Source organism: Pipistrellus hanaki (assembly GCF_964339955.1).
Source record: "Pipistrellus hanaki genome assembly, chromosome: 3".
NCBI lineage: Eukaryota > Metazoa > Chordata > Mammalia > Chiroptera > Vespertilionidae > Pipistrellus > Pipistrellus hanaki.
In genome coordinates, this window is record NC_140505.1 from 108810816 (window position 1) to 108820044 (window position 9229).

The following is a 9229-nucleotide window of genomic DNA, read 5'->3' on the forward strand; positions in this document are numbered from 1 at the left end:
TGCTTTTGACTTTGCCATTTACAAATTATTCCAGTCCCTTTACCTCTTCTTGCCTCAGTTGCCTGTTTTTTGTTTGTTTATTTGTTTGTTTGTTTTTTAAGAGAAATAATAGGGTTATCGTAAAGATGGTATTCATTAGTTTAGTTTGTGTTGCATAGCAAATCACCCCCAAATTTAGTGTGTTAAGAGCAATAACTTCTTTACTTCACTCATGACTCTGTAGTTTGGCTGGGAGGCTCTTCTAATCTGGGCCAGCCCCGCTGAGCTCTGCTGGGTTCTCTCATGCTTCTGCGATCACCTGGTAGGTCAGCTGCTAGCAGGAGGATGTAGGATGGCCTCACCCACTTGTCTGGCAGATGACCGGTGAGTTGGTCCTGCAGGGACCTCATTTGAAATGGCATGTGGTCTCTCATCTCATGTTCAGTCAGGTCAGATTTTTTCACATGGTGGTCTCAAGGTTCCAGAGGGCAGCAAGTGACAGCAGATCCCAAAGCATGAGCACTTTTTAGATCTCTGCTTGTGTCCCATTTGCCATTGTCCCACTGACCAAAGCACATACCCTAGCCAAGTTCAAGGATACACTCAGGGGAATCATTGCCAACAATTTGCAAACAACCTACCGAAAAATTGATTAAGCTAATGCTTGTAAAGTGACTAGTATAGTGCCGGGCATACTGTGAGTGCTATGTAAGACTGTTTAATTGAAAAAAGAGAGGAAAGGTGACCTTATTGCCCACAGTTTGCACCCCCACCAGCAACGTGTGAGAGAGCCTGATTCTTCCTCACACTGTGTCAAAGTGATGCATTCCTGGAGAGGCAGATCTCCTTGTTACCATTTTGCAGATAGGGTCTCTCAGCCTGGCCTGCGGGAATTGGGCTGACACTGGCAGTTTGACATCCCCTGAGGGGTCCTGGAGTGTGAGAGGGCACTATGCAAAGTTGCTGTCACTCAGCAACTTCTGCATTGAGCGTCTGCCTCCTGGTGGTCAGTAAGCATCATAGCTAGTGGCTGGTTGATTGGTCAGCCGGTCACTACATATATATATATATATCTCCCAGTGCACGGATTTGTGAACATTGAAAGGAAATTAATTAGAAGGTGGCCAGTGGGTGGGACTGGGTGAGACAGGCTGGACACACCCTGAAGCCAACCTTCTTCAGTCCCTTTCTGGCCAGCTGCACCTGGGGCAGTGCTGGGGTTTGAAGGCTGTCTGCAGAGTGAGTGGGGTCCTCTGGAAGGTGGGGTCCTTCTGCCTGGCCTGCAGGAATCGGGCCAAAACCAGCAGTCTGACTTCCCCCGAGGGGTCCTGGGGTGCGAGAGGGCACTCTGCAAAGTTGCTGTTGCTTGCCAGCTCCTGCATTGAGCGTCTGTCCCTTGGTAGTTATTGAACATCATACTTTCTGGCTAGTCAGCCTGTCGGTTTGGTTGCTTAGCCTTTTATAGATATAGATAGATAGCAGATTGCTTTGCTTCTGTATTTTCTCTTCTGTTTCACTTCCCTTCTCCTCCAAACCTACTCCTGTGCCCCTAGATATGTATAATGTTTACTGAACCATTACTCTAAGCATCTTACATGTAATTATCTCATTTAATTCTCACAGCAAACCTATGAAATAAGTGCTATTTTATGCCCATGTTCAAATGAGGAAGCTAGACAATGAATGGCTAAGTAATTTTCCTAAAATGCCACAGCTAATAAATGATGTAGCCAAGATTTTAAATCAGTCATTCTGGCATCACAGTCTGTGAGTTTAATGCTTTTGCTAAATAAAAAGTGGGGATTGAAGGTTGGGGATTTAAAATTGTGAGCCTCTGCTCTAGGGAAACTGCTGCAGAACTCACATGCAGCCTCCATTCTTGGCAGCCTGAGTATACCCAGCTGTGCCTTGGACATAAATCCCAGAACAAAAATTATAAACGTCCAGTCCTTTTGCCAAAAGCCTTTCCACTTCAATTACTGTAATCTTAACAAGGTTTCATGCATTGTGCTTCCCTTGTAACCGAGGTGTGACACTGTTGAAAATACATGGGGCTTTTTAAAGGTTTGAAAATCATTCTGGCTAGTGCCTAATATTGCCACCTCTTGCTCCTTTTGATGGACTACCGGTACTTCTCTGGTGGCAGACAATGCTTGCCAAAGCCACAGGACAATAAAAGAGATGCTAGTGTAGATAATAGATGACTTTCTGAATTTAGAGTTGTGCATGTCTTCAAGTTGAAGGAAACAACTGAGGCTGCTTCTAAGCTTTGTTTGCATGTAGACTAAATGTGATGTAGTAACATTCATCAAACCAGTATTTTAAATGAACCTCCTACTGTGTGCTAGGATCCATGGTGAGTGAGCAGGCTCAGCATGGCCCAATCACCTCATCAAGTTTGTAGGCCATCTGCAAAGATAGTTGAGCTGTTCTGTGAACGGTGGTATACTGTGGCAAAGGAAGAGTAAGTTGCTAGGGGGTTGATTGTAGTGGGAGTTCCTAACCTAGCAGGGGAGGTTCATAAAAGCCTTCCAAATAAGGTAACTGTTTAGCTGAGATTCAAAAGGTGAGCAAGGGCACCAGGGAAAGAGGAGGTGGATTGCATTCTAGGCAGAAAGAACAGCATATGCAAAAGAGGAGCAAGGAATGGCACACTTGAGGAAATGAGATGCAGTCAGAGTAGCTGAATGGGTAGGATGCGGAGGTTGAGGTTGGAAAGGTAGAGAAAGGGCAGGTCATGAAAGGCTAAGACATATTAAGAATTATCCTAAGGGCAACAGAAAGCCAGTGAGGGATTCTAAGAAGGTGTTTGACAATAACTGTTTGTTTCAGTAGGTTCCTTTGGCCAAAGGTGAAGAATGGGCTGGTGGGACAAGCCTGGACATAGGAAGAGTGGTGAGACAGCCACTACAGTAATCCAGATGACCTGGACTAGAGATGCCATAAGGGAATGGAGACAAGCATTCTATTTCAGAGGTATTTAGCGGTAGAATCAGGACTGGGTGCTGATAGGATGTGGAGGATAGGGAGCAGAGGAGTTAGGAATGACAGACTCTCAGGTTTCTGGCTTGGTAAACCTGGGCGTATGGGGTGCCATGACCTGAGATATAAAACTCTGGAGGAAAAAACAAGAAAATGGCTTCTGTTTTGTGCACATTGAGTTTGAGTCACCTGGGAATTATTAGAGTAGAGAGATCCATAGCAGATAATTATTAAGGTGTGTTCCTTAGAAGAAAGTTTTATTTAAATATATACATGTAGGAGTTTTTGGCATATGGTAATAGAAGCCATTGGGCTTATAGGATGCCACGAAGAGAATGTATTTATGAATGGTTGTTTTGTAAATGCTGTTGTACAGAAGAAGCACTTAGGGAGTTTGTTAAAAATGTAGATTCCTCTGGCCAGATGGCTCAGTTGGTTGGAGCATCATCCCAACACGCCAAAGTTGCAATCCCCAGTCATGACACATGCAGGAATCAACTCCTGGGTGCATAAATGAGTGGAACAAAAATATCTATCTGTCTATATTTCTCTCTTTCTCTCCCTCCCTCCCTCTAAAATCAATTTAAAACTGCAGATTCTTGAGCAACATCTACTAAGCGGCTGATTCAGTAGGTCTGTGGTCAGAAATTGGAATTGACAATATCTAGTAATGTTGACAATATGCAAAATCTACAACCCAGCCATTTCACCCTTAGATATATGTCCTAGAGAATCTCTAGCATTTGGTAACCTATACTTTTTAAAAAGGGAAATCTTTGCTATGTATAAAAAATATATAGGATCCACATATCAAATACTACTCATTCATAAAAAAGAATAGACTACTGTACATTCATGGACATGGATGAATCTCAAGCTGGACACAAAAGAATACATACTGTATGATTCCACTTATTTGAAATCCTAGAACAGGAAAAAGTAAATTATGGTGTTAATAATCAAAAGAGTGTTTTCTGGTAGGGACGGACTAAGAAGGGGCATGAAGGAATTCTCTGGGATGATGGAAATACTCTTGATATTGCCATGGTTTACATGGATGTATACATTGATCAAACTCATTGGACTGCATACTTAAGATCTCCTTCACTGTATGTAAATTATACTTCAATAAAATATTCTAAAACAAAAAATGCAATAGAGATAAAGCTCTCCTAGTACCTCTCTTTCCCATCACAGGTAGCCTCTATTCTGAATTTAACATATCTATGCACTCCAAGTACTTTTGCTACTTATGCATATATTCTTAAGGAAGATGCTCTAATTTTTCATGCCTTTAAACTTTATATATATACTAGTAGCCCTGCACACGAATCCGTGCACCAGTAGTTCTCCAGTAGCTCTCTGCCACCCTCCAGTAGCTCTCTGCCCACTGCCCCACACTCCTGTAGCTCCCTGTCCTCACTCATAGCTTGCTACCCTGTCCCCTCCTGTAGCTCTCTGCCACCCACTTGTAGCTCACTGCCTAACCCTCCTGCTAATCCGTGATCCAGTTGTTACACGGTCAGTCATTATGATTCATGGTGTAACAACCACCCTGTTTCCCCGAAAATAAGATAGTGTCTTATATTAATTTTTGCGGTAGGTCTTATTTTCAGGGGATGTCTTATCTTTCCATGCGCTAGGTCTTATTTTCGGAGGATGTCTTATTTTCGGGGATACACGGCATTTGCATATATATATATATATATATATATATATATATATATACACACACACACACACACACACACTAGTAAGTGTATATATGAATACACACACACACACACACACACACACACACACACACACACACACTGCGTGGCCAGATTATTATGACCACCTGACGTTTGTAGGCAAATTAGCCATACACTGCATTGTATGGGATATGGAAGCTGAAGGCCTGTTCGAACACCTTTGCTATCTTCAGGTACCAAGATAAAACGTCTCCAATTTGCACAGGAACACAAGGATTGGACAGTCAAGCACTGGAAAAAAAGTTATGTGACTCGATGAATCACGTTTCCAGTTGTATCATGCAGATGACAGAGTGAGAATTTCACGGGAACAGCATGAAAGCATGCACCCCACATGCATGAATATAACCCTTCAAGCTAGTGGGGGCAGTGTTACAGTTTGGGGCATGTTTTTCTGGCATGATTTGGGCCCTTTAATTCATGTGGAACAACGTCTGAATAACACAACATACCTAAGTATCATTGCTGATCAAATTCATCCTTTCATGTTGATGTTGTATCCCAATGGAGATGGCTTCTTCCAACAAGACAATATGCCATGCCACGGTGCCCCTATTGTGCAGCAGTGGTTTCAAGAATATGAGGGAGACTTTACTTTGCTTAGGTGGCCCCCACAATCACTAAATCTCAATCCAATTGAGCTTTGTGGGGTGAAGTTAAAAGAGCCATCAGGCAGCTGGTTCCACAACCATCAAAACTCACAGAACTGGACAGTGCTATTAATCAGGCATGGTGTCATATTCCTCGCATCACCTTTCAACATCTCTTGGAGTCAATGCCAAGAAGAATTGCTGCAGTATTGAAGGTAAAAGGTGGCCCAACAAAGTACTGATGGGGTGGTCATAATAATCTGTCCACTCAGTGTATATCACATGTGTGTATAGGAATGCCTGTATTCTGTAATTTGCTTTTTTGCTCAACATTATATATGTAAGTTCCATCTTTTTTATACCAGTAGCTGATAATGCATTTTTAGAGCAAAGCGTATTTATGTATTGGAATACTATATAGTTAAGTTATCCTTTCTGTTTTGCCATATATATAGGTTCATTTCAAAAAAATGCTGCTATGGCTTTGTGAGTGCAAGGGCACTTAGGGGTGGAGTAGTGGGGCGGCAGGATAAACATACTGTCAATTCTAGTAGATATTACCATACTTTTTCCAAAGAGATTACCAGATGGCCTGGATTTTTCCCAGATACTTGGAACTGTCAGACTTAAAAAATTTTCAAATATGACAGGGATAAAATATTATCTCCTTATGTTTTTAATGTGTAGTTTCTGATTCGTGGTGTGAATGAACATATTTTTATGTATTCATCGGCCTTTTGAGTTTCCTTTTCTGTGAATTACCTGTTCATATCTTTTACCCATTTCTTTTTTGGATTGTCTTTTTCTATATGTTGAAAATATATTTTTCCAGTTTGTGTAGTTTTAAATTGATTATTTTGATGAATTTTAATGTATTCTATGTTATCTATTCATTCCTTTGTGATTTGTGCTTTTGGTTTTATAAGGAATTCTTCCATATCTGCAGACTAAAGATATTTACCTAATAAGAGTTTGTTTTACCTATAATATTTACACCATTAATCCACTTGGAATTAAATTTAATGTATTAAGTGAGGTAGAAATTGTTTTTCTTCATATATATATTCGATTATTCCAATAAGACTTATTGAATACCCATCCTTTTCCCACCAATGTGCAATGCCACCTTTGTCATATATAAAGTTTCCAAGTGTAGATGACTGTGTGGGTTCTTTTTTAAGATCTTAATTTGCTACTTAATATAGTAAATCTTTTTAAAAATATATATATTTTATTGATTTTTTTACAGAGAGGAAGAGAGAGGGATAGAGAGTTAGAAACATCAATGAGAGAGAATCATTGATCAGCTGCCTCTTGCATACCCCCTACTGGCGATGTGCCCGCAACCAAGGTACATGTCCCTGACCAGAATCGAACCTGGGACCTTTCAGTCCGCAGGCTGACACTCTATCCACTGAGCCAAACCGGTTTCGGCTTAATATAGTAAATCTTAACATCACGTAGGGTCACCCCATCTTGTTTTTGAATATGTTTAAATGCTTTATTCATTGATGTACCAACTGCCTAGAATAATGGCAGGCCTACAGCAGGGGCTCAATATGTAGCTATTCAATGACTTACGGAATTTCATCTAGAACCTGCTAAATAAATAGCCCAGCAGTTCCCTGGCATGCTGGATAGTGTTTTACCTTTGAGGAGGAGAAGAGGAGGCAGTCTGGAACAGGTCTCTTGCTTACCTCTTCCTTACTCTCTCTTGCCTTTGACCTTTCTCATTCAGAGCATATTCTTGAAGGAATCCTCAGCAAGCCCAGCAGGGGTTAGTGAGAGTGGGATTGTTGCTAATTGTCATCTTGGAGGATTCTGACCATAAGATGTAGATAGCTTTGTGAGGTCTTTTAAGGTCTGGCCAATATCTGGGCCCCTTAAGCCTTGGAAATAGGACAGGGGGGTCATCTAATACTAGATCTATGCATTTGAACATCTTTATTTTGTAGGTTAATGTTGCTGCAAAATGGACTTTCTTTGGCATGTTTTTGGCATGCTTTGGCATAGTTTTTGGCATGTTTTGTTAATAATAAAGGAACCACCATCCACTTAGTGCTTGTTATGTTTAAGACATCCTACTAAGCAGTTTGAATAATGTTATATATTAAATCAACTATTCAAAATTCTCTCTCTCTCTCTCTCTCTCTCTCTCTCTTTTTGCCTTTTTGCAGTGGTAATGTTTATTCATTCTTTCGTTCCTCTAACATTCTTGAACTCTTGAGCTGAGTTAGGGACTAGGCCTACCAAAATGCACATCTTCTGAGCTCCAGGAACTCCCAGTCTAGTGAGGATCAGACTTTTAAACAAACAGTTGCCCTGCAGTGTGAAGACTAGATTAACAAAAGCATCTCCAAAATCTAGAGCTAAATACCTCTAGAAAAGAGCATGATTACCTTTGAGGGTGGGGGAAGAGGAGTTGTGGTGCCAGGGGAATCTGAGAAGATGGTTTCAAGTAGGACATGTCTCCTAAACACACATTTAAAGTCTGTCCATTCTCTCAAGCTTGACCTGATTACTTAGCCCTTCCTCTGATGTCTCTTTCTCAATGAGCATGTCTTCTGTCTTCCTGTATTCAGTGGTTTCTTGTCCATGAATTCTTCCCGTCACTAAAATTTTTAAAATTACTGTTTTAACAACTTTATTGAGGAATTATTTACATGTTATGAAATTGACCAGTGTTAAGTGTTTAAGTCAATGATTTTTAGTAAATTTGATGAGTCAAAACCATCATGTCAAGTATTAATCCTGTTTGACAGGAATCTGGGACTCAAAGTAATAAAATATTATATCCATGCACACCCCACTAGTGCATGGATACACTTCTTGGATTCAGCCCAGTGTGATGGCTTGTTAAAGAATTTTCAAGTTTCCAATAGAGTTCTTCAGTATAAGGGCTCCTTCTTTATTACCTTGGAATCTAAGGTCTGGGTACATTGTAAACTGGTAAGGTTGTTAAAAGAGGGTTGAGGTAAAAACACTGGGAAAGAGGGCTGGATTCAGTCTTGTTTGAAATGTAAGTAAAATACTTTTGAATTGAACCAATACACACAAAGAGCCAAACAAAAACCCAACATTAAACACTTAACAGAGTTTAACTAACAAATGTGTGATAAAGCCGCAAAATAAAATATGTACTTGCAATGGTAGTAGTAAAGCACTCTGATTACTGTTATTCTAAACCATTATGGTTATTATTTAGCTTTCCAGAGTATTTACAAACATCGATTTCCTAGTGGAGAATATTTTCTTATCCCCACTCCTAGTGGAGAATATTTTCTTATCCCCACATGGAATAGTCTAACAGGCAGTTCAAACGAGCGAGGCACTCCACTTTTTCCAGTTGAAATTACAGGATTTGAAATGTTCTGACAACTGAGTTAGCTGAGTGTTGTAACAATAGCAAATGCTTTATGATTTGTTTTGCCTTCAGAGATGTCTGGCAGAAATTAGGCTGCTAGTAATGGACCAGAACTGTCTGGATTCTGCAAGGCCACCCTCGGCTGCAGTGGAAGGGAAATGATAGCAGCTCTTGCCTTTCCATTTTGAATTATGCTTTATATGGTGCATTTCTAATTTTTTAAAAATATTAATGCTGCAAAAATGACAACAGATACTTGTTGACAGAGGAAAGCTATCCGTTCCTCAATAAAAGGAACAGATACACACAGCCCGTGCAGAGGGCTCTGCTGGCTCCGTGTGCTCACCTGCCTCTATGCACCCACCATCCTATATAATAAAGAGGTAATATGCAAATTGACCCTCACACCCTCACAGGATGACTGCCTATGACCAGGCTGGCAGGGGGGTTAGTGAAGGATGACCAAATGACTGAACAGCAGGCTGTGTGGGGTGACCAGGCCAGCGGGGGGGGGGGGGGGGGGAAGCAATTGGAGGTAACCAGGCTGGCAGGAGTTTGGG